General features: G+C 45.0%; 1 protein-coding gene and 1 pseudogene across 2 annotated transcripts in view; one reads left to right on the top strand and one right to left on the bottom strand.

Annotated features, from left to right (window-relative positions):
• Positions 1-23,468, bottom strand: part of LOC144507961 (voltage-dependent calcium channel subunit alpha-2/delta-1) — a 669,448-nt gene that overhangs the window by 409,577 nt on the left and 236,403 nt on the right. The gene's annotated exons all lie outside the window — the stretch shown is intronic.
• LOC144508153 (U2 spliceosomal RNA) lies at positions 12,006-12,215 on the top strand (annotated as a pseudogene).

Here is a 23,468-nt window from a genome sequence, read left to right as displayed (position 1 = left end):
GAGGAGGTTCTTTCCATTTGCAGAATGGCTACCACACAATTGTAAGTCTTCAGAGACGAATCTGTATGGGAGGAGAGAAAGCTCGTCTTATCCAGGCTGTAAGTAGGCATAGTTTTGCCAAATTACAGGTCACCTACAGCAGTCAGTTTTAAGCAGTCATGCTCCCTGAAAAAGTGCCTATCAATCCAAGAAGTTTCCCTGACGATGGCTTTGAGAGCCACTTGCTTGAAGCTTTATGCCAGAATTCACCTGGTTGTAGAGACAAGTATGACTGAAGTGTTTGGATCTTGTCTTTATCTTGCAATGGTGAGATGCACAGTTGTGACTGATGTGAACAGAAAAGTATCTTATTTGGAGGAAAAAGGAAATGCCTTAGAAGCCTATTTGAAACTGTGCGTTTCTATGATTCTGTGATCTACAGTGTTTGTTTTGAAGCTTCACTCTGATACCTCAGCTGCAAAGTGGTTTCATTCCAAAACTCTTCAGAATAATGGATAAAATATGCTCATGCAAACAATGAAGTATCCCATGACTAAACAGCCATGTGAAAAACATATCGATTAAAGAAAATCCCATGGAAATATTTGACAGCTCTATTAGTAGCATTCTGGATTTCAAGGTGCAACCTGCATTATATGTTTATTTAGGCAATCTTCCCTAAACAGGTGTTTACGTCATCAAAGTCAAACGTCTTTCCAAATGTAGCGAGGTCCGAATCTCCACAATAACTGCGTGGCAAATAATTGATCTATTTCCACTCTTGTCACTCATCTGACAAGTGAAACTAAAGTCAATATTATTTCTTTGCACAGATAAAGTGATTTAAATTCGTCCAGGAAACCAACTTTTAGGGGATCATATTATCTGATAAAATGATCTTGGATGTGTTTGTAGCTACAGTTCATTTAGTCCAGTTGAGGTCAGAGTTGCAGGTGGGGTTGTTCGTAGAAGATAAGCCTATCTCCAGCAAAACGTAGCAAAACTAGCATCTGAACCATGCTTGATTACTTCTGGAAGCTATCTTAAGCTCTCCAAAAACATTTTCTCCCATGCCCAGTTTACAGATTTGGATTTTGACAGAAAGAAATACTAATGTTAAGTCAGTACTTTTACCCCCATTATGAAGGCCAGAATGAACTGCTGAATTCACCAACTAAGATACAAAGAACATCTTTTGTGCTGGCATGGCAGGGTTCTTCAGAATGTATTGGGCACATTCCAGCACGTTAGGCATTGGGGACGGAGACATCTGTCATTAATCCTAAAACTACACTAGCTGGGGAGAATCGTGCTTGGAGAATGGGTGGGGTGCATAAGCAATGAGATAAAAAGAAACCTGGGAAATCAGTATGAAGTATGTACAAATAATAGAGTAAGCTCAGGCAAGGGCAGTTGCGCAGTTAAGCACAAGTCTGGAATTTGTTGTATGAGATGTGCCAGCCCTCCATATAATATGTGCAAGAGCGTTTCCCCATTTAATGTTCATTCAAATATATTGGACAGTGGAACAGATATCAAAGATACAGACTAAATTCACCACAGTAAGTTAAGTCCAGGCATTTCAGTTCAACTGCCTTTTAAACAATGTGGCATGTCTTAATTACTGACAAACAAACACTCTGGTACTGATAATTAACTTAAACCATGGAGTATGATTTCTTCAGATTAATTTTCTTCTTTTAAAAAAATTAATTCAATATAAAAATATTTCTTATCAGATTATCTTTCCATCTCTTTCCCTCTCTCTCTCAACCCAATCCTTTTTCAGTTTGCTTTCTGTGCCTATCTGGCATTGAATTAAATGTTCTACTCGACCTATCCTGGTTCTGACTCTGACAATCTGATTGGACACACAGTTCCTGCCCTGTTCCCTCATGTCCTGTAGAGGGCTCCGCACCATTTGAATGTCTCCCTGACACCAATTTAGCACAGGCCTGTGGGGAAAGTGCAAGTCAGATTCAGTCCAAGATCCACCCTCAGGTCCTCAGTCTTCAAACCAGCAGTTACTTTCAACCAGCACTGATATTGAATGATTCGAATGATGCAGGTCAGTCATTAGCTGTGCACAATGAGTGTGCGCCTTGAACAGAAATGGCACACTTGGGATTTCACCAGGTGCAGGATCTTATTGCCAGATGGACATGTAGGACAGTGGAATATCACATATCTGTGCACAGAGCAATTGAGGATTCCGCTGGAAAATACAATGCCCTTGATACATCATAAACCAAGCTTTTGGGTTTCAATTATCACAGAAAGACAAAAAGGTAATAACAATTCTGAAATCGAATGCAGTAAAGTTTGACCCATTGAGTCACCTTAAAATAGTGATCCTACTCAGCCCTTTGTGCCGTTGTCAGTTGTACTTGATTTTCTTTCGCCATATCCATTTTATTTTTTGAAGCGCTTAGCTTTTTTTTCTAGAAACATAGAAACTGAAACGGGAGTAAGCCATTCATTTTGATCATGGCTGATCATCAAATTCAATATCCTGATCCCCCTTCCCCCCCGATATCCTTTGATCCCTTTAGCCCCAAAAGCTAATTTCCTTCTGAAATCAGACAACGTTTTGGCCTCAACTACTTTCTGTGGCAGTGAATTCCACACATTCACCACCCTCTGGGTGAAGAAATTTCTCCTCACCTCAGTTCTAAAAGGTTTACCCCTTATCCTCAAACTATGACCCCCGAGTTCTAGACTCCCCCACCATTGAGTATTGCAAGACTGGTGGCAGAATATGTTTAAGGTTTGCATTCTCTAGTCTTTAATAGTGTCCTATCACTTTGTCATGCATCCTATTCCCTTTAAACCAGCAACTGGTCCACAGTGATGTTTTGCAGTGGTTTCACTGTTTAGTCTGCATTCTCAAGAAGGGGCTAGCTACCAAATCCCTCTTCGCAGAGACTAAACATTGAGACAAACGCAGAGTTCACGTTCTGCTGTTCACCGACAAAAGTACAATTTCTGCGCAAAATGTTACATAGATTCCCAATAGTGCAGAAGGAGGCCATTCAGCTCATTGAGTCAGCACACAATCCCATCCAGATCCTATCCCAGTAACCCCACATATTTGCACTGCTAATTCCCGACACTAAGGGACAATTTAGCATGGCCAATCCACCTAAGCTGCACACCTTTGGATTGTGGGAGGAAACCGGAGCACCCGGAGGAAACCCACGCAGACACGGGGAGGACATGTAAACTCCACACAGTGACCCAAGCTGGGAATCAAACCTGGGTCCCTGGCGCTGTGAGGCAGCAGTGATAACCACTGTGCCACCATGCCGCCCCTTACCTCTGGAGCCACTTCATTCTGAAGAAGTGGTCAAAGTATTAGAAGGTAAAAGTTTTATTTCATGACGCTATCAGTTGGCTATCAGTTTCTGCTCAGCGACTCTACGCATTGGAGAATGTTTTCCAAGGCGGCCTTCACGATACACGACAGCGCAGAGTCGCTGAGCAGAAACTGATAGCCAAGTTCCGCACACATGAGGATGGCCTCAACCGGGATCTTGGGTTCATGTCACATTATCTGTAACCCCCATGACTTGCCTGGACTTGCAGAATCTCACTGGCTGTCCTGTCTGGAGACAATACACATCTCTTTAACCTGTGCTTAACGCTCTCTCCACTCACATTGTTTGTACCTTTAAGACTTGATTATCTGTAAAGACTGCATTCCAATCATTATTCTGTAAATTGAGTTTGTGTCTCTGTATGCCCTGTTTGTGAGCAGATCTCCACTCCACCTGACGAAGGGGCAGCGCTCCGAAAGCTAGTGGCATTTGCTACCAAATAAACATGTTGGACTTTAACCTGGTGTTGTTAAACTTCTTACTGTGTTTACCCCAGTCCAACGCCGGCATCTCCACATCATAAAAAAATCTAACCATCATGTTTGTTGACTGGGTCAAATGTAATCATAAGATCTACTAGTTCTTAGCAACTACAGGCACCAGCAATTGTTATGAAACAGCCTTTTCACATTATGTTCATAGAATCCCAACAGTGCAGGAGGCCATTTGGCCCATCGAGTCTGCACTGGCCACAATCCCACCCAGGCCCTATCCCCATACATTTACCCTACTAATCCCCCTGACACTAAAGGAGCAATTTAGCATAGCCAATCCACCTAACCTGCACATCTTTGGATTGTGGGAGGAAACCCACGCAGACACAGGGAGAATGTGCAAACTCCACGCAGTCACCCATGGCCGGGAATCGTTGCAATGTATCAAATGGATAGAATACGACAGATTTTTTACTGAAGGTAGAAGAAACTCTAATTATTGGAATCGAAGATAGGTAGAGGCACTGTATCTATTTATATATAGCTTGTTATTGGTCTGTACTGATGGAATCTATGATGCACAAGTTCTGACTCATCCAATTTCTACATTATGTGTCATAGTGACTCATATATAGAATGCAGGAGAATACAAAATGGGCAGCATTTTAACAAATACATAGAGAAGCGGAGGGAGGGAGGAGGAAGAAGGAGAATTTAATCTGAGGATTCTCTACAACCAGTACCAAACACTACACAAGTTTCACTTACAAATTTCTTGGAAGACACCAACTATTGGATTTAATGATCAGTTGAGAATTTAGTGACCCCTCTCTGTGTCGATCAATGTTGTCCAATGAATTAGCCTGTTGCTGTATTTGCCTGATTCGGAATGCAGATGTAACTAATCGCATTGATTTATAAATTGTAGATTAAAAAAACGAGTCACAGACACCATCGTTTGCGATCTCAGTGGTCATTCGCAAACATCTCCATCTGCATATCAATGTTTTGTGGATTTGTTAGTGAAATAGTGAAACAAAAGCAGTGAGTGTTTTTTTTGATTGCTGTGTGTGTTTAATTCCTTGGATCTTGCTCATTCACACAACACAAACGAGACCTCAGCACCATGGAAACAGCAAGGACATTGGATAGAGGGAGAAGTAGTCATCATGGCTAGCTCAACCAATCAGAATAATCACTCTCGGCTGACTAAAGCAAGAAAAGGTAATGGGCACAAAACGTCCAATCGTGATTTTGGGGGGGGGCGTGGTGTAGGAGGATAGGGGGAGAGGAAGAAGGGATACTTCTGGACCTTCAACCATTCTATGTTTCCCTTTGTGAAATTAGCAAACACTTCATCTCATGAAGTGAGGTAGAAGTCTGGTGGTGCAGCCTGGTTTGTCTCACTGTGCAACTTAGTACTCTTAATAATCACTCAGATGAAGTCAAAGCACTGCTCGCAGCTTCTGCAGAAAAACATCTGGAAGTTAGCAACGTGCAAACATATAGGCCGGAATTCTCCCAAAAAAATTCTAAGTGTCAAATTTGCGTAAAAACTGGAGTAATTCACGCTTTTTTTTTCCAGTGGGAGTTCAGAGAAGAATCTCCCACACTCTGTGTACTGCAGAGGTCACCAGCATAAATATCGTTAAAAACTACTGGGCGGGGCCTATTCCCACTGGAGAGGCTGAAATCAGTGCACCAAGCGGGTCACTGAGCATGTGCTGATCTGTCACCACCAAGATCGGCGCATGCACAGTGGCCCCCCGCACTGGTGGTCTTCCGATTGCTGGCCAACTCGATCGCTGGCCAGCATCACGAGTGGCTCTCTGCCCCCCCATGGCCCGTTCGCTGGCCCACCAACCATTCCTGAGTCCAGCCCTGACACCCCCCCCCACCCACCTCCTGGCCCACCCCGATCTCCCCCCCCCCCCCCAACCAATCGCCACCCCGGACAGTTACCCTCATCCCCCACCCCCGCAGTGCCAACCGCATCCCCCACCCCCCCCCGGCTTACCCCTTCCCCCCAGCACATCCCGATTGCTGGCTTCCCTCCTTCCCCCACCGATCCCTATGCAGAATGGCAGTGGGACTCCCCACCGACTGCTCCCTAGGCCCACCCTCATATGCCCTGCCCCCATATGCCCTGCCCTCTTGGCACAGCCCCATGCCCAATGGACAGTGCCAAGTTACCCCCTGGGTATTGGCATTTTGCCCCTTGGTCAGTGCCAGATACACCGGCTGACACTGGGTTCCAATGCCCAGGGGGCAACTCCTCACAGTCCGACCCTCTGGGGGGCCCCAATTGCCCCCTCTTCACTCCAATGGGATTGGGCCACTAGTTCCCCCTTAGTGGGGAGCTACTCTAAACCCCACTGGAGTGAACCACTCCGGCAGGCAGAGGGGAGATGCTAGCGGGCATGGAGACTACAGTCCCGGGCCCGCTAATCATATTGAAATCACATTCAAATGACCATTTAAATAGTCTTTGTGCCTTCCCGCTGATTTCTGGCATGGAGCAGACACTGCCGGATATCCAGCACTGAGAGACGCTAGCAGGACGCGAACCCCGCAAATCGGCCAAGCGACAATCTCCCGGCCAGCTGCGCTAAAAAATTAGTGCTGCGGGATGGGAGAATCGCGGCCATAGACTTTTTAACCATTCAATGAGATCAAGGTTGATTTGTGACCCCAACTTCATATATCCCTTTTGCCCTGTATCCCTTAACACCTTTGGATAATAACATCTACCAATCTCAGATTTAAAACTAACAATTGATCTGGTAGTGATTAATGTTTGAAGAGGGTTCCAACCTTCTATCACATTTCACCTGAATAAGAGTTTCCTAAATTCACTCAGAGATACACAAAGATTGAGCTTAGGAGGTGGCCATTCAGCCCCATCATGACAGATGAAAAAGAGCTATCCAGTCTAATTCCACTTTCCAGCTCTTGATCAGTCGCCTATAGCATCGAGAATTTCTACCTCTACCACCCTTTCAGGTAGCGTTCCCGATCCCCACCATCTTTGGGGTGAAAAAACTACTCAATTCTCCTCTAATTCTTCATCAATTACTTTAATTCTATGTCCCTGGTTACTAACCTCTGCAAACAGAAATAGGAATAGTATTCTCAGCCACCAGATGTAAAGGCCAGCAAAGTCAGAGCCTTCCAATTATTTTCTGCACTTGTTTCTGACATTTTAATGATCTATGTACTTGGACCTCAAAGAATCTTCACATATCCAATATAATGAACTCTTCACATATCCAATATATTGAACTCTTCACTCTTTAAAAAGTACACTGTTCATCCATTTTGGTTCTAAATGGATGATTTCCCATTTGTCTACATTGAAATCATTAGCCCATTCACTCGATCTAGCAATATCACTGTGTAATTTTCTGGTTCTATCGACACTGCTTACTGTGTGTCAAATGCAACCTTAGAAATGTATCACTCCATACGATTGTGATGATGCACTTTCACAGACTTTAATAGAAATGCAAAAAGATATTTATTGATGCGAAAAACTGTACAGAGAGGCAAGCAGTCCACCCGGCTTCTGCCCCAGGACAGGACTCCATCCCCTGGAGTGATTACCCACTCTCCGCCCCAATTGGTCCCCCAAGCCAGGTGACAAATTACAGTGAATAGTTGTGGTCCCATCGCAAATCCCTGTGAGATACCACTTAGCGCATCCTGCCAATTAGAATCCCTGCCCATCATCCTAAACTCTGTTTCCAGACTTAGCCAATATGGCTCAGTGGTTAGCACTGTTTCCTCACAGCGCCAGGGACCCGGGTTTGATTCCCGGCTTGGGTCACTGTCTTTGCGGAGTCTACACATTCTCCCCGTGTCTGTGTGGGTTTCCTCCGGGTGCCCCGGTTCCCTCCCACAGTCCGAAAGACGTGCTGGTTAGGTGCATTGGCCGTGCTAAGTTCTCCCTCAGTGTATCCGAACAGGCGCCGGAGTGTGGCGACTGGAGGATTTTCACAGTAACTTAATTGCAGTGTTAATGTAAGCCGACTTGTGACACTAATAAATTAATTTTAAACTTTATATCTGAAGCAGGTTGATAATGTGCCTTCAATTCATTGAGTTTCAGCTTTAGCTAACAGTCTCTTAGGAGGGACTTAATTCTGCAAGTTCAGATAACTAACCTCCACTAACATTCTGTTTCCACTACTTTAGATACAATTTCAAAAACTCAATCTTGCAATGTTCATCAGACATGGCCTACGTTTTATAATTCCTTACTGCATTCAGGTGAAGTGCGCCTGATAAAATCATCCCAAAATTCCAACCTTGGTGAAAGAAAGTTTCGCACCAAATGGTGGTAGATGGTAAATACACACCTGAACTAAATGCTGCTTACAAACTCACATCATAAAATCCCTACAATGTAGAAGGAGGCCATTCAGCCCAAATAACCTGCACTGACAACAATCCCAGCCATGCCCAATCCCTCGACCCCAAGTATTTACCCTGCAAATCTCCCTGAGACTAAGGGGAAATTTAGCATGGCCAATACACCTAACCAGCACATCTTTGGACTGTGGGAGGAAACCAGAGCACCCGGAGGAAGCCCATGCAGACACAGGGAGAACGTGCAAACTCCACACAGACAATGATCCAAGGCCAGAATTGACCCAGGGTCCCTGGCGCTGTGAGGCAGTCGTGCTAACCACTGTGCCACCGTGCTGCCCATGATGCTAAATAATGCAAATAAATCATCACCAAATCACACCACCATACCATCCTTTCAATAACCTCCACTGATATTTTTTAAATTCAACATCAGTGATGATAAATGTTTCGGGCTTTTTAATACACCACAACAGAGGAACATCAGATTTCAAAAAAGGCAACTTTTAAAGTTAAAGTTAATTTATTAGTGTCGCAAGTAGGCTTACATTAACACTGCAATGAAGTTACTGTGAAAATCCCCTAGTCGCCACACTCCAGCACCTGTTCGGGTACACTGAGGAAGAATTTAACATGGCCAATGCAGCTAACCAGTCTTTCGGACTGTGGGAGGACACCGGAGCACTCGGAAGACACTCACACAGAGAGAACATGCAGATTCTGCACAGACAGTGACCCAAGCCGGGAATCGAACCCGGGTCCCTGGTGCTGTGAGGCAGCAGTGCTAACCCCACTGTACCACCGTGCCGCCCAGACTCTCACTTCCAGAGTTCCCAAGCTAAAAATGAAATTCAATCTGAAAGAAATGAAAAATAAATGAGCAGGAAGAGTTTTGAAAGGATTAAAACTATCCAAAAGGTTCGAGGAGACAAAATTGCAAGCAAAATAGGAGCAGCAATGATAACAAAGTGAAAGGTAGTGGAGTGAGTGCTAATTAGCAGGGATGCAAAAAGCAACAAACTGGGGACAAAAGACAACAAGCAGTTCGATACTTGAAAACAGGTAAAGGGATCCTAAAGGTGTCCAGTTAATAAGACCACAGTGTAGCAATCCAGCAACAATAAATTGAAAGAAAACAAAAACAGCAGCAACACAATGAAAGAGCCAATGAATCCAGTCCACATTAATCAAATATATTTGTCCTCACTCGGCTGTCTGTGTCCATCCAAAACAAAATGAAGAAAAGATAAGATTGAAAAAGTTCAGTGCTGGTGAAAATGGGCCCACGGTTTACAGACACCCATAATTCAGCAATAATTGGCAAAATGGCTGCTGTGGGAAACAGAGACTCATCTTTTCATTCATGGGATATGAGTGTCGCTGGCAAGGCTAGCATTTATTACTCATCCCTAATTGGCTTCATTCGGCCATTTCAGAGGGAATTTTTAAGAGTCAACCACGGATCTGGAGTAACATGCAGGTAACGATGGCAGATTTCCTTCCCTAAAGGGCATTAGTGAACCGGATGGGTGTTTATGACAAGGGTTTCACTGTCATCATTTAAAGTTTACTTATTAGCATCACAAGTAGGCTTACATTAACACTGCAATGAAGTTACTGTGAAAATCCCCCAGTCGCCACACTCCAGCACCTGTTCAGGTACGCTGAGGGAGAATTTAGCATGACCTAACCAGCACGTCTTTCGGACTGTGGGAGGAAACCGGAGCACCCGGAGGAAACCCACACTGACACGGGGAGAAGGTAGAAATGCCGCACAGTGACACAAGCCGGGAATCGAACCCAGGTCACTGGCGCTGTACAACAACAATGTGCCACCCAGACCGCTAATTCCAGATTTTTATTGAATTCAAATTTCATCATATGCTGTGGTGGGATTCGAACCCTGGTCCCCAGAGCATTACCCTGGGTCTCTGGATTACTAGTCCAGCAACAATACCACTACACCACCTCTCCATCCACACCACTACCTCATTTTAAGCACTGCAGCTGAAATACGAAGGAGATGGATGGTGCATTGCTTCTTTCCTTATCTGAATGAGTATTCATGCTTGAGCTTAGCCCCATAGGCTGCAGCAGCTTTGTTGAGCCATCCCTAAGCAGACATTGCTCATCCGTAATCCTAAGTAATAAGTCTCTGCTATTGCCACAGCAATTCTATCATGGGGTGCCTTGTAGCCAAACATGAACCTGGCCTCTAGTGATGAAGACACAGGCATGTTAGCAGCAGAAACTCACCCTGAAGCACTGCAAGACAATTGTGAGGTCGTGCAAGCTAACTCAGGAAAGGCTAAGGTCTGAATCTTGAACTTGCCAGCCTATCCTGCTTAGTATTTCTTTTGAAAGAAAGATTGCATGACTGAAATGTTCAGAATGTGCATTTCATCGGGTATTTCTCCGTCTTCAGTAAGATATTTTCTCACCAGAAGAGGGAACTTGAATTTAACTGTGTTTTAATTTACACGCGGCACTTTGCAATACAGCCAGATTAATTTACTGTTACTCCAGTGAATGTTTCACAATCCGTGCAAAAACCTACGGCAGGAATTTGCACTCCCCGACCTATGGGTTTTTAGGTGGGAGAGCGGGAAATTGAAAGGAGCAGGTTGCCACCCTGATCACACAGTTATTTTACTCTGCGGTGAGTAAAGCCTCGGACGGGAATTATTGGCCACTTATTTAAGAGGCGTTTCTGAAGCAGCCTCAATTTTTAGGTTGGTAGGAGGATTGAATTTGATGATAGTGTTGATGATATTGTGCTACTGATACATTTTATGTTTTTTATTCTCTTGTTTTTTTTGTTCATTCGTGGGACATGGGTGTTGCTGGCTGGCCAGCATTTATTGCCCATCCCTAGTTGCCCTTGAGAAGGTGGCGGTGACCCACCTTCTTGAATTGCTACAGTCCACGTGCTCTGGGTTGACCCACAATGGCGTTAGGGAGGGAATTCCAGGATTTTGACCCAGCGACTGCGAAGGAACGGCAATATATTTCCAAGTTAGGACGGTGAGTGGCTTGGAGGGGAACTTGCAGGTGGTGGTGTTCCCACGTATCTGCTGTCCTTGTCCTTCTAGATGGAAGTGGTTGTGGGTTTGGAAGGTGCTGTCTAAGGATCTTTGGTGAATTGCTGCGGTGCATCTTGTAGAAAGTACACTCTGCTGCTACCGAGCGTCGGTGGTGGAGGGATCGAATGTTTGTAGATGTGGTGCCAATCAAGTGGGCTGCTTTGTCCTGGATGGTGTCGAGCTTCTTGAGTGTTGAGTGTTGTTGGAACTGCGCCCATCCAGGCAACTGGGGAGTATTCCATCACACTCCTAACTTGTGCCGTGTAGGTGGTGGATAGGCTTCAGGGAGTCAGGTGGTGAGTTACTCGCCGCCTATTCCTCGCCTCTGACCTGCTCTTATAGCCACTGTGTTTATGTGGTGAGTCCAGTTGAGTTTCTGGTCAATGGTAACCCCAAGGATGCTGACAGTGGGGGATTCAGTGATGGTTACACCATTGCATGTCAAGTGGCAGTGGTCAGAGTGTCTCTTATTGGTGATGGCCATTGCCCGGCATTTGTGTGGCGCGAATATTAATTGTCACTTGTCAACCCAAGCCTGGATATTGTCCAGATCTTGATGCATTTGAACATGGACTGCTTCAGTATCTGAGGAGTAGTTAATGGTGCTGAAAATTGTGCAATCATCAGTGAACATCCCCACTTCTGACCTTATGATGAAGGGAAGGTCATTGATGAAGCAGCTGAAGACTGGTGGGCCTAGGACACTATCCTGAGGGACTCCTGCAGAGATATCCTGGAGCTGAGATAACTGACTCTCCACAACAATCGCTTCTCGGCCTTTTGGCTAAGATCAAGTGTAGTATGGAGAGGATGCTGCACTTGGTTGAGGTCATTAGGTTACATTGAAGCTTCATATGTTTCATATGAAGCAATTTTTAAAAGCGGCATCTCGGCCTTTTGGCTAAGATGCAAATGAGCCCAAGTCTTGGAGGAGGAACCTCCCCCTTCTCCAATCAGCTTGGCTCATGTAGATCGGGCCCAGGACAGGGTGGTTTGGTCGCTTGCACTGTCTTGTCAGCCTGGATCTGAAATGTCTCAACTTGTTGAGACTCTGAATTGGATTTGATTTGATTGAATTGGAAAAGCATTTTTAAAAAACTGACTCTCCACAACCATCTTCCTATGTTCCAGGTATGACTCCAGTCAGCATAGAGTTTGCCCCCAATACCCATTGATTACAGTTTTGCTAGGGCTCCTTGATGCCACACTCTCATCTCACCTCTGGAATTCATCTCTTTCATCCATGCGTGAACCAAGGCTTTAATGGGGTCAGGAGCTGAGTGACCCTGACGAAACCCAACCTGGGCATCACTGAGCAGATTATTGCTGAGCAGCTGCTGCTTGATGGCAATGTTGATGGCCCCTTTCCATCATTTTACTGATGATCGAGAGTAGACTGATTGGGCGGTAATTGGTCGGGTTGGATGTGTCCTGATTTTTGTGTACAGGACACACCTGAGCAATTTCCCACATTGTCGGGTAGATGCCAGTGTTGTAACTGTACTGGAAGAACTTGGCTAGGGGAGCGGCAAGTTCTGGAGCCCAAATCTTCTGTACTATTGCCGGAATGTTATCAGGGCCCATTGTCTTTGCAGTATCCAGTATCTCCAACCGTTTCTTGATATCACGTGGAGTGAATCGAATTGGCTGAAGACTGGCATCTGAGATGCTAGGGACCACTGGAGGAGGCCGAGATGGATCATCCACCCGGCACTTCTGGCTGAAGATTGCTGCGAATGCTTCAGCCTTATCTTTTGCACAGATGTCCTGGGCTCCTCCATCATTGAGGATGGGGATATTTGTGGAGCTTTCACCTCCAGTGAGTTATTTAATTGTCCACCAACATTCACAACTGGAAGAGCTCTCTTGCCCCTGCAGGAAAGAGAAATCTGTGGCTGGTAGTGTACCAGTGATGGTGTATCCCTTCACAGGCCCAGCTTGGTCCTTCTCCAGTGTCTCCTCTTGGACTTGTACTGATCTTGTAGCCGGTTTTCATGCGGATCCACTGTGGAATCGGCCGGTTCTGCTTCATGTTCTTAGCGAGGAATCGCTTCATCCTGAAGGTTTTGTGGGATGGCATGGCTGCACGTCCACTCCGGCAGGAGGGATCAGCTGCAGACTGGCAGCGGAACCCCCCCGACCAGAGGATGATACATCGCACCCTCTTCCCTCCACCCCCCCCCCTCCCAGAGGATGAGATGTCACACCCCCTCTCTTCCCTCCTCCCCCCTCCTCCCCAGGGGATGATCAGTCACACCCCCTCTCCTCCCCCCCCCCCCCCCCCCCGACCAGAGGATGACTTGGGTCAGAGAGCCGTTGCAGTCTGATCCCGCTCTTCAGAGGCTGCAACGGCAACTTCGGACTTTTATGCGGCAGGTCGATTACAGCGCAGACGCGGATCGGGCCAGAAGACGGTAAAGTGGGATTTAGCGGTAGAGTTGGGCACGTGGTTCATTAAGTCGATTTAAATGCATGCAAATGCATTTAAATCGTCGGGCCGCCCCATCGCTTCTCGGCCTTTTGGCTAAGATCGAGGTCATTGGGTTGCATTTAAGCTTCATATTCATATGAAGCAATTTTTAAAAGCGGCATTTCAGCCTTTTGGCTAAGATGCAAATGAGATCAAGCCTTGGAGGAGGAACCTTCCCCCTTCTCCAATCAGCTTGGCTCATGTAGATCAGGCCCAAGACAGGTGTGAAGGCCCTGTCTTGTCAGCTTGGATTGGAAATGTCTCAACTTGTTGAGACTCTGAATTGGACTTGATTTGATTGAATTGGAAAAGTATATTTAAAAAAAATTCAGGCGCGGGCCAGACCCGCACCCGAATTGGGGAGTCGGTAAAGCCGCGATCTGCTCTGAATCGGGTGCAGATCGCGTTAAAGGCCCGACGCCCAACTTTACCGCAATTTCGCGCCCGAGTTTTGGTAAAATCAGACCCTAAGTCTCAAGCATCCTGCTGCAATTCTTCTTCTGTCCACCACAGCACTGTTGCTGAAGGGGCCGGAGAGCTGTGGGACAATCTGATTGGCCGGGAACTCTCCAAGGCAGGACTTCCTCCCGAATGCAGGGCGCAACACTCTTTCGAGCTTGAAGTGGCTGCTAAGCACTCGGGGTCAGTGGGGTGTTTTCCCTACTGACTCTTCAGATGGAGGGAAGCGAGATCCCCATCATCTGAAAAATTCAGGCCCTTGTGTTTTAATGTTACTGAGTGTGTATGGGGAAATGGCCACAGTAACAGGAGTTTGATCAAAGGGAAAGAAATTAAACAACTGCAGTTCCAAATTGTCAGGAAGTATGGAGCAAAGAATGAAAATTTGTCCAAGTTTTCTACCAACACATTCATTTTCTGAAGAAGAGCAAGTGCATTCGTCAAAAACTTCCAAAAATGAAACGTCTCTGAAAAAATTCAAAAAAAGCAGAGTAAAACACAACAGAGCATTATCATCCTGACTTCATTTAAGAGATAACTCAAGATCATACTGTGATGAGATCTAGAGTTTGGATTTTGTGTGTGTGTTAGGTGTGGAGCATTGGTCATTTCACACCTATGGGGATGATCTCTGGTCAGCTGGAGATTGTAACATTATAACAGGACGTACCCAGTCTGAAAACAGCCCATTCTGCCCAGGAACAGGGGTGGAACCCTGCTGGGAGATATAAATAAGTCACATGGATTAGTTGAAGGGGATGAGTGAGCAGCAGCCCACGGGGAGGAGATGGAGAGGAAGGTTGGCGCCACGCAGCTGAATTGCTGCTGTTAGCTGCTGTGAGACAGGGCTCAAGGGGAATCGAGAGCACCATTTGCTTGGTGCAGCTTGGGAAACTAGGGCTCAAGGAATGCCCAGAAAGCATTTGCTGGCACCAGCATGGTTGAGAAGCTGGGATCATGCCCATGGTTAAATGCTGGAGTGTAGCCTGGCCATCACAGAAGAGTAAGAAGTCTCACAACACCAGGTTAAAGTCCAACAGGTTTATTTGGTAGCAAATACCATAAGCTTTTGGAGCGCTGCCCCTTCGTCAGATGGAGCGGATATCTGTTCTCCAACAGTGCACAGAGACACAGAAATCAAGTTACAGAATACTAATTAGAATGCAAATCTCTACAGCCAACCATCATCATCACATCACAGTAATCATCACATCATCACAGAAGACACAGTCCCTGTTTTATGTCACCTCAGCTGAAAAAGAATACCAAGGAGACTGGACCTGCAAGCAGATTTGAGATGAGTCTTTGGATTTAGATTGTACCTGTGGAACTCAGCTGGAGTAGAGCTGGTGCTGATTCCCCAGAGTGGAGCTAAAATTTCCTCAAGGGAAAACAGCTTTTTTAAAAATTCATTAGTGGCTGGTCAGCATTTACTGCCCATCAACCACGTTGCTGTGGCTGTGGAGTCACATGTAGGTCAGACTGGGTAAGGACGGCAGATTTCCTTCCCGAAAGGGCAGATGGGTTTTCCTGATGATTGACAATGCTTTCATGGTCATCAGTAGATTCTGAATCCCAGGTATTTTTTCACCGAATTCAAATTCCATCATCTGCCGTGGAGGGATTCGAACCCGGGTCCCCAGGACATCGCCTCTCCTCGAGGGAGCTTTAAAGAATTGCTGTGACTCGCAAGTGGTGATGAACATCTGGATGGGGCGCTGAGAGATTACTGCCTTGGCTGTGTCTGCCTTTAATGTGCAGTTTGTGGTGCGCTTGACCACAGTTTGCCTGTTTATTCATGTTTACCTCATGTTAATTCTGAATGTTCAAGTATGAGATAGATAGTATTGACTGTTTGTCTTGTTAACTCACGCTTCACACTCTTTATGCAATCTTGTAGCTTTATTCTCTTAGTGAGTAACTGGGATTTCAAATTTAGTCTATTTTAACAAAAACAAATTGTTACTGGTCCCTAGCTGGATCATAATGAAATTTGGGACTCTGCCTTAGGTTGTACCCAAATTTGGCAGTCTGGTCAAGGACCGTAACAATAGGAACAGGAGGCTTGACTAGAAATCGATGCGTCATTTACCAAGGCATTTTATCATAATAGCTTAATTAGAATCTTACACCGCCACAACCAGCAATATTTCTTTTTCTGTTATCCCCCCCTTAACTTAAGTTGATTTTGTTTATTTGGTTGAATGCAAAAAGATGTTCCCCCCACCCCGTTCTGAAAACCAGCTGTTAAGTGAAGCAATTTAAGGTTAAATACACCCAACGTCTCATTAGTGTGACAGACTGTCACTAACAACTCTGTCACATTTGAGTTATGCGATCAATGCTGCATCACAAAGCACAGTCTTGACACTTATTTCATTTTAACTCTTTTTTTCCATTATCAACATTGTTCTTGTTGGAGGAAATGTGTTTGCTGGGGCTTCGAGGAGATACCGTTTACCCTATTTTCCGGCACTGCACCATTCATACATCTACATTTTTGACATTCTTTCAAAACATGTTGGGGTTTGAGAAATCCCAAAATCTGAAATGATGGAATCAGTAATGGTCATAGTCACAGTGGCACTGCTGCCTCACAGCGCCAGCCCCAGTTCAATTCCAGCCTCGGGTGAATGTGTGTGTGAAGTTTGCATGTTCTCCCCGTGTCTGCGTGGGTTTCCTCCGGGTGCTCCGGTTTCCTCCTACAGTCCGAAGATGTGCAGGTTAGGTGGATTGGCCATGCTAAATTGTCCATTCGTGTCCCAACATGTTAGATTAGGGGGATTAGCGGGGTAAATGTATTAGGTTACGGGGATAGGGCAGGGGTTGCGCCTGGGTAAGATGCTCTGTTGGAGAGTTGGTGCAGCTTAGATGGGCCAGATGGCCTCCTTTTGCACTGTAGGGATTCTATGGGCGAGAAGCCAGTCTCACTTGCCTCTCATGTGTGGTCCCCGGTAATTTCTTTGTTTCCCTCGGGCCTCGTTCATCACCCGTCTGACTTCAGAAGTGACAAAGCTTAAATTTAGAGATGTTTCCTCTTACCTGATGCAACCAACCACATAGCAAATTCCATTAAAGCTATGTGAAACGGTCCACTTGGGAATGACCCAAAACTGGCATGAACTGTGTGTGTAAAGCGTTTCCACGTGTAGGCCTGTATCCAGTCACTTTAAGCTGCAACTTTTCTGAAAGAGGCCCTTGGCCAGACGTCAATAGCACTGCCAATGTTTGGCCCCTTTGTAGTTAAATCCACACAGTTCACCAAAGTGTTTGGGCATATCCTATTTAAGAGCTTCAGGCAAGAAGCTATCAAGTAGCATTTACATTATCTTAAATTAAAACAGGAGAGGTAACGGGCTATTGCTGGGGGGCTTCATTTGATTTTTTTAAAAAAACAAGTGTATTTGCAGCAAAAAATTCTGCTTAATGCACCTGAGTGAACCGACAGCTGGTTGGCAAATTTAACAAATGGTACAAACCTGGTGAAACGGGACCTCAGTGTCAGAGAACATATGTCCTGCAAGCAGGGAATTAGGACAGGGAGAGAGACTTTACATCATTAAGTAATGGCATAAAGTCAGGGAATTTTAAGTTTATTTGAGCATTTTAAAAATCTTTCTTTTCTCTGCTGTGTGCCACTATCTTTTCATTTACCTTTGTCTTTCATTGCACAAACGCAAATGATACGAGTTGTGAGGAATGGCAACAGCAGCCTTGAGGTCTTGTTGAGACAGTTATCAGACCTCATGTGCCTCCGAGTTGTGCTGTGATGCCAGAACAACCCATTAAAAAATTTAAAATTTTATTTATTGTCACAAGTAGGCTTACATTAACACTGCAATGAAGTTACTGTGAAAATCCCCTAGTTGCCACACTCCAGCGCCTGTTCACATACACTGAGGGAGAATTTAGCACGGCCAATGCACCTAACCAGCACATCTTTTGGACAGTAGGAGGAAACCCACACAGACAGAGGGAGAACATGCAGACTCCGCACAGACAGTGACCCAAGCTGGGAATCGAACCCCGGTCCCTGGCACTGTGAGGTAGCAGTGCTAACCACTGCGCCACCATGCCGGCCCATTAAGTGTACATTGTACATCGGAGCAGTCAGATCACAAAGGAGCTATGCTGTTGCAGCAAAGTGGTATCAATGGAATATCATCTTCAAATGAAAATGTATCGGAGGTGACAGCATATTCACTGAAATTGAAAATGATTAAAATATGGAACTGCACTAGAAAAGATTGATGGGATGGCTTAAAACCTGGTCCCTGTAGTATACAATTGATGCTGTGGATGGGCCACCCATTACAAGGAGAGAGAGAACGTCTGATGTTCCTTTGAAGTCAATATTATTAAACTCAAGTGGTTTCTAAAACAGGGCAACCCAACAGCAATGTTAGTTTTACAGGCTGGCAGGCTGAAAGTTTTACCCCAATAATATCAAAGCTACAGTGAGACTTAAGCAATACCAGACTCTACACAAGAGCTTTCCCAGTAGAAAATGACAACAGTCCTTAAAAAATGAAATGCACCCATTTTGACATTTGAAGAATCTTTTTGCAGACTCATGCTCAAGTACAGTTCGAGGGACACCAGCTGGAGTTTCCCACTCTAAGCTGGGGATCCCTCCTGGTAAAGCATACAACCACCACGTTGGTTACTAACTCAGCAAGGATCAGAAATTGAACCCAAGAGTCTTGGTTTCAGCTCAGTAAGATCTTGTCTGGTAGATCTAACCACTGCCACCTCAGGTGAGTCTGAGCATCCTCAAGATAAGAATATCTTACACTGACAATGCTGATGAAATCACTGAGGAAAAAAGGGGGGGGGGAGGGCGTTATTCGGTCAGGGAGCTGTTATTTTTAGTCTTCATACGGGAACTGAATTATCACCAAAGATAATCACCATAGAATCCTTACAGTGCAGAAACAGGCCATTCGGCCTATCGAAACTGCACCGATTCTCTGACAGAGTGTCTTACCCAGGCCCTATCCCTCACCCTATCCCTGTTATTCTACACATTTCCCATGGCTAATCCATCTAACCTACATATCTTGGGACACTACTGGTTAATTTAGCATGGCCAATTCACCCAACCTGCACATCGTTAGACTGTGGAAGGAAACCGGAGCACCCGGAGGAAACCTACGCAGACACGGGGAGAATGTGCAAACGCCACACAGACAGTGACCCAAGAAAGCTGGGTCCCTGTTGCTGTGAGGCAGCAGTGTTAATCACTGTGCCACCACACCTCGTAAGCCTGGGTTCTTCTGTTTGGTTAAAGCAATTGCTTTGTTAATTACCTCTGAACTGTGAGACCTATACTTCACTAAAACTTTAACCTCCTCCACTCCCCGCCTCGAGCAATCTTTAATTTTAAACGCAAAGAAAACCGAACATTAACTTTTGTGCTCTTTAACTGTAATTCTTTGTAAAGAATTGATTTTTTGGTGTGGCTGGCGTCATTTCCAAACCTCAGTTACTTGATAAAGAAAGGAATGGTGGAGTCAGACTGAGCAACAGCCATGGGTTAGGTGAATGCTGTTTACAAAATGTGGAGACAATAAAGAACAAAATCGACAGAGCTGACCTTTTAGGACTCATTCTTCAGTCATTCAGCTTAGCTTCAACTGCTTAAACCTATGTAGACCTATTTAACTGACGTACATCAGGTCTGCCAGGTTTACGAGGCAGTAAAACAACCCTTGTGCGCTGAATAACTGAGGAGCCTGCAGGTACCCATTTCTGATCACGTAGGAATCCGATTACTGAATAAATTCAGCATATTTTCTAAATTGTGCAAGACCAGAATTTGTGAAGAACCAAGGGATTTGGTTGTTTAGATACACAAATCAGTAAAAGCTAGTGCACGGGTACAAAGAGTCAATGTAACCCAGTCCATCAAGCAAACCAGCCTCCCATCCATTGACTCTGTCTACACTTCCCGCTGCCTTGGAAAAGGAGCCAGCATAATGAAGGACTCCACACACTCCAGGCATACTTCTTCCACCTTCTTCCATGGGAAAATGATACAAGAGTCTGAGGGCAACTATCAACTGATTCAAGAACAGCTTCTTCCCTGCTGCCATCAAACTTTTGAATGGACTTACCTCACACGAGGTTGATCTTTCTCTACACCCTAGCTATGACTGTAACACTACATTCTGCACTCTCTCCTTTCCTTCTCTATGAATGGTATTTTCTGTCTGTCTCGTGCACAAGAAACAATACTTTTCACTGTATATTAATGCACATGACAATAATAAATCAAATCAAAACCAAAAGTTTGGTGCAGTGTTGTCCTTTGAAGGGAGACACAAATGGTGCCTCAGTTGTACCAAGCTTTGATCACACCTCAGCTGTTTTGGGTTCAGAGCACCACTCCTCTCTGGAAGGATACATCAACCTTGGATGGGATGCAGTGCAGATTTCCCAAAATTATACTTGGCTTGAGTTTAACAGATTAAATGAGGATGGGCTACACATAAACCTGGTTGCATTTCCTTGAGTTCAGAAGGTTGAAGGGGTAATCTGATCGAGGTATTTAAAATGTTGAAAGGAGTCAGTAGGATGGATGCAGAGAAACTACTTCCTGCAGTTTAGCGGGCGGGCAGGCGGGGGGAGGGGGGTGCAAATCAAAACTGTTGACTTATTATGGTCACTTCGGAGAAATTCATGAAGCACTTCTACACATACTGATCCTGGATTCAACATCCTTCATTTTGAAAACTCCTCCACACAGGAATCTCATTTGACCCAAGCTATACCCTACTGAGGTGAGTAACACATCAAAGAAAGGATTTAGCTCCATCATCCAATACAGGGAGATAAATAATTAGAAGTGTGATCGTGAAATAAATTTTAATTAAACTGCACACGCAAGTAAAACGTCAGCTGCTGCTTCCTTTTCATTCTGAGTCTGAACTCAAACGGATCTGATTCTTTTTATTTCTGTTAACTCATGGAGATATGGAAATGTAGAGCGGAATTCTCCGGTCTCCCAGCCGCGTGTTTCCCAGTGCCGGGTGCGGGCAGCGGGATTCTCTGATCCTGCTGCTGTCAATGGGATTTCCCATTGAAGCCATCCCATGGCATCAGGAAACCCCCGTGGGCGAGAGTGCACTGCTGGCTGGACCAGAGAATCCCGCTGGCATGAACAGCCGGAAAATCCCGTCCGTAAAGTATCAAAATGATCATTGTTGTGAAGTCCCAAACTTTCCATTAAGCTTGGTATGTGGACTCGAAATGTAAAATTGTGTTAGGTTCAATTTGTTTATTTATTTATTGTCACTTATAATTATAAAAATACTAGAACTTTAAATTCAATCATAAATTAGCTACATGATTTGTTAAATATGTTCAAATAAGTATGTTTTTTAAATTGCATGTTTTATTGCCCTAATATTATTTATCTCTCAGACGAACGACAGTTACAGGGAATCCCACAACTATTGGACCTGCCATATTCTTTTTAAAGCTTTCAACTAACATGCTGACACCGAAAGATCTGATATTAGATAAACGAGGGTTGTTTGTTGCCACCAAGGTCACAACTGCAATTTGAGAGGGTGTATTATTATGAACACGTGATAGTTAACGGAAGGTTAACTATCCGACTATAACTCACCTGGTTTTGTTTGGCATGGAGTCAGGGTAGTCATCTATCATTTCTCCAAACCCTATGCTCAAATCTTATCCCTTCCTGGAAATCACTTTCATTTTATCTGACACCTCCAAAGCCTGAGGAGTATATCTCATGGAAGACGTCAGCCGTCTTGTGGATGAGTGATCTGGATTTTGTAATCATAGAATCATAGAAACCCTACAGTGCAGAAGGAGGCCATCCGGCCCATCGAATCTGCACCGACCACAATCCCACCCAGGCCCTATCCCCACATATTTACCCGCTAATCCCTCTAACCTACGTATCCCAGGACTCTAAGGGGCAATTTTTTAACCTGGCCAATCAACCTAACCCGCACATCTTTGGACTGTGGGAGGAAACCGGAGCACCCGGAGGAAACCCACGCAGACACGAGGAGAATGTGCAAACTCCACACAGACAGTGACCCGAGCCGGGAATCGAACCCGGGACCCTGGAGCTGTGAAGCAGCAGTGCTAACCACTGTGCTACCGTGCCGTAATCAGCAGCACGGCAACAATGTCGCCACTTTTTACAAAGAATGCTACCCACAAGGATCTAGCAATCTCTGCGACTTGGTCCCTGGTTAGGCTTGCCTTTTTTGTAGGGAATACCCTCAATCCTTGTCTGGGCCACTACCCCATTCTTTCTCTGGTGCATTGATGACTGTATCAGAGCTGCTTCATGCTTTCATCTGGAACTGGAAAAATTAATCAATTTTGCTTCCAATTTCCAACCCTCTCTCACCTTCACATGGTCCATCTCCAACACTTCTCTCCCCTATTATGACTTTTCTTTCTGGGGATAGAATATCAACAAATATTCATTACAAGCCCACTGGCTCCCAGTTACTTTGCTGTCTGTAAGGGCCCCACTCCATACTTCCAGTTTCTCCCCCCTTATTTCATGTGCTCTAATGATGCTATTTCCTTCCACAATATCATTTCCGACTATTGGGGGCAGCACGGTGGCAGGCACTGCTGCCTCACAGCTCCAAGAACCCAGGTTCGATTCCAGCCTTGGGCTATTGTCTGTGTGGAGTTTGCACATTCTCCCCGTGTCTGCGTGGGTTTCCTCCGGGTGCTCTGGTTTCTTCCCACACTCCAAAAGATGTGCGGGTTAAGTGGATTGGCCATGCTAAATTGCCCCTTAGTGTCAGGGGGATTTGCAGGGTAGGTTTAGGGGATAGGGCATGGGTGGGATTGTTGTCGGTGCTGGCTCGATGGGCCAAATGGCCTCCTTCTGCACTGTAGTGATTCTACGTCAAAACATGTTTCATAAGGGAGCCTGGTTCTTCCAGAAAAGTGGCTCTTTGTGAATAACTACTTCAACCACTGCACTCCAGAGAAAAACAGATTCATTGAGAAGAATCAAGTGCCCTCAATCTCAGTTAAACTGATGCTTTGCAATATTTTTGGTGCCATTTATCGAATGGTGCAATTTTCTTCCCTTAGTGCCACAGTTCCCGTGAAACGCAGGAAGCAAAAATCAAGCAATGATAAATATCAGCACTTTTACATCTGAAAATCCATGGTCGTCAAATGAAAAATCCACCTCAGTGTTTTTATCTGCCACAGTGAAGTATTAGTATGCATTAATTCAGATTTATAATTTTATCAGAGGTAGCTGTCTGATTCAGACATGAGACTG

This window comes from Mustelus asterias, chromosome 19 (genome assembly GCF_964213995.1).
Source record: "Mustelus asterias chromosome 19, sMusAst1.hap1.1, whole genome shotgun sequence".
NCBI classification, from domain to species: Eukaryota; Metazoa; Chordata; class Chondrichthyes; order Carcharhiniformes; family Triakidae; genus Mustelus; species Mustelus asterias.
Note: the sequence above shows the minus strand (reverse complement) of the source record. Positions and strands in the feature narration are given on the sequence as shown.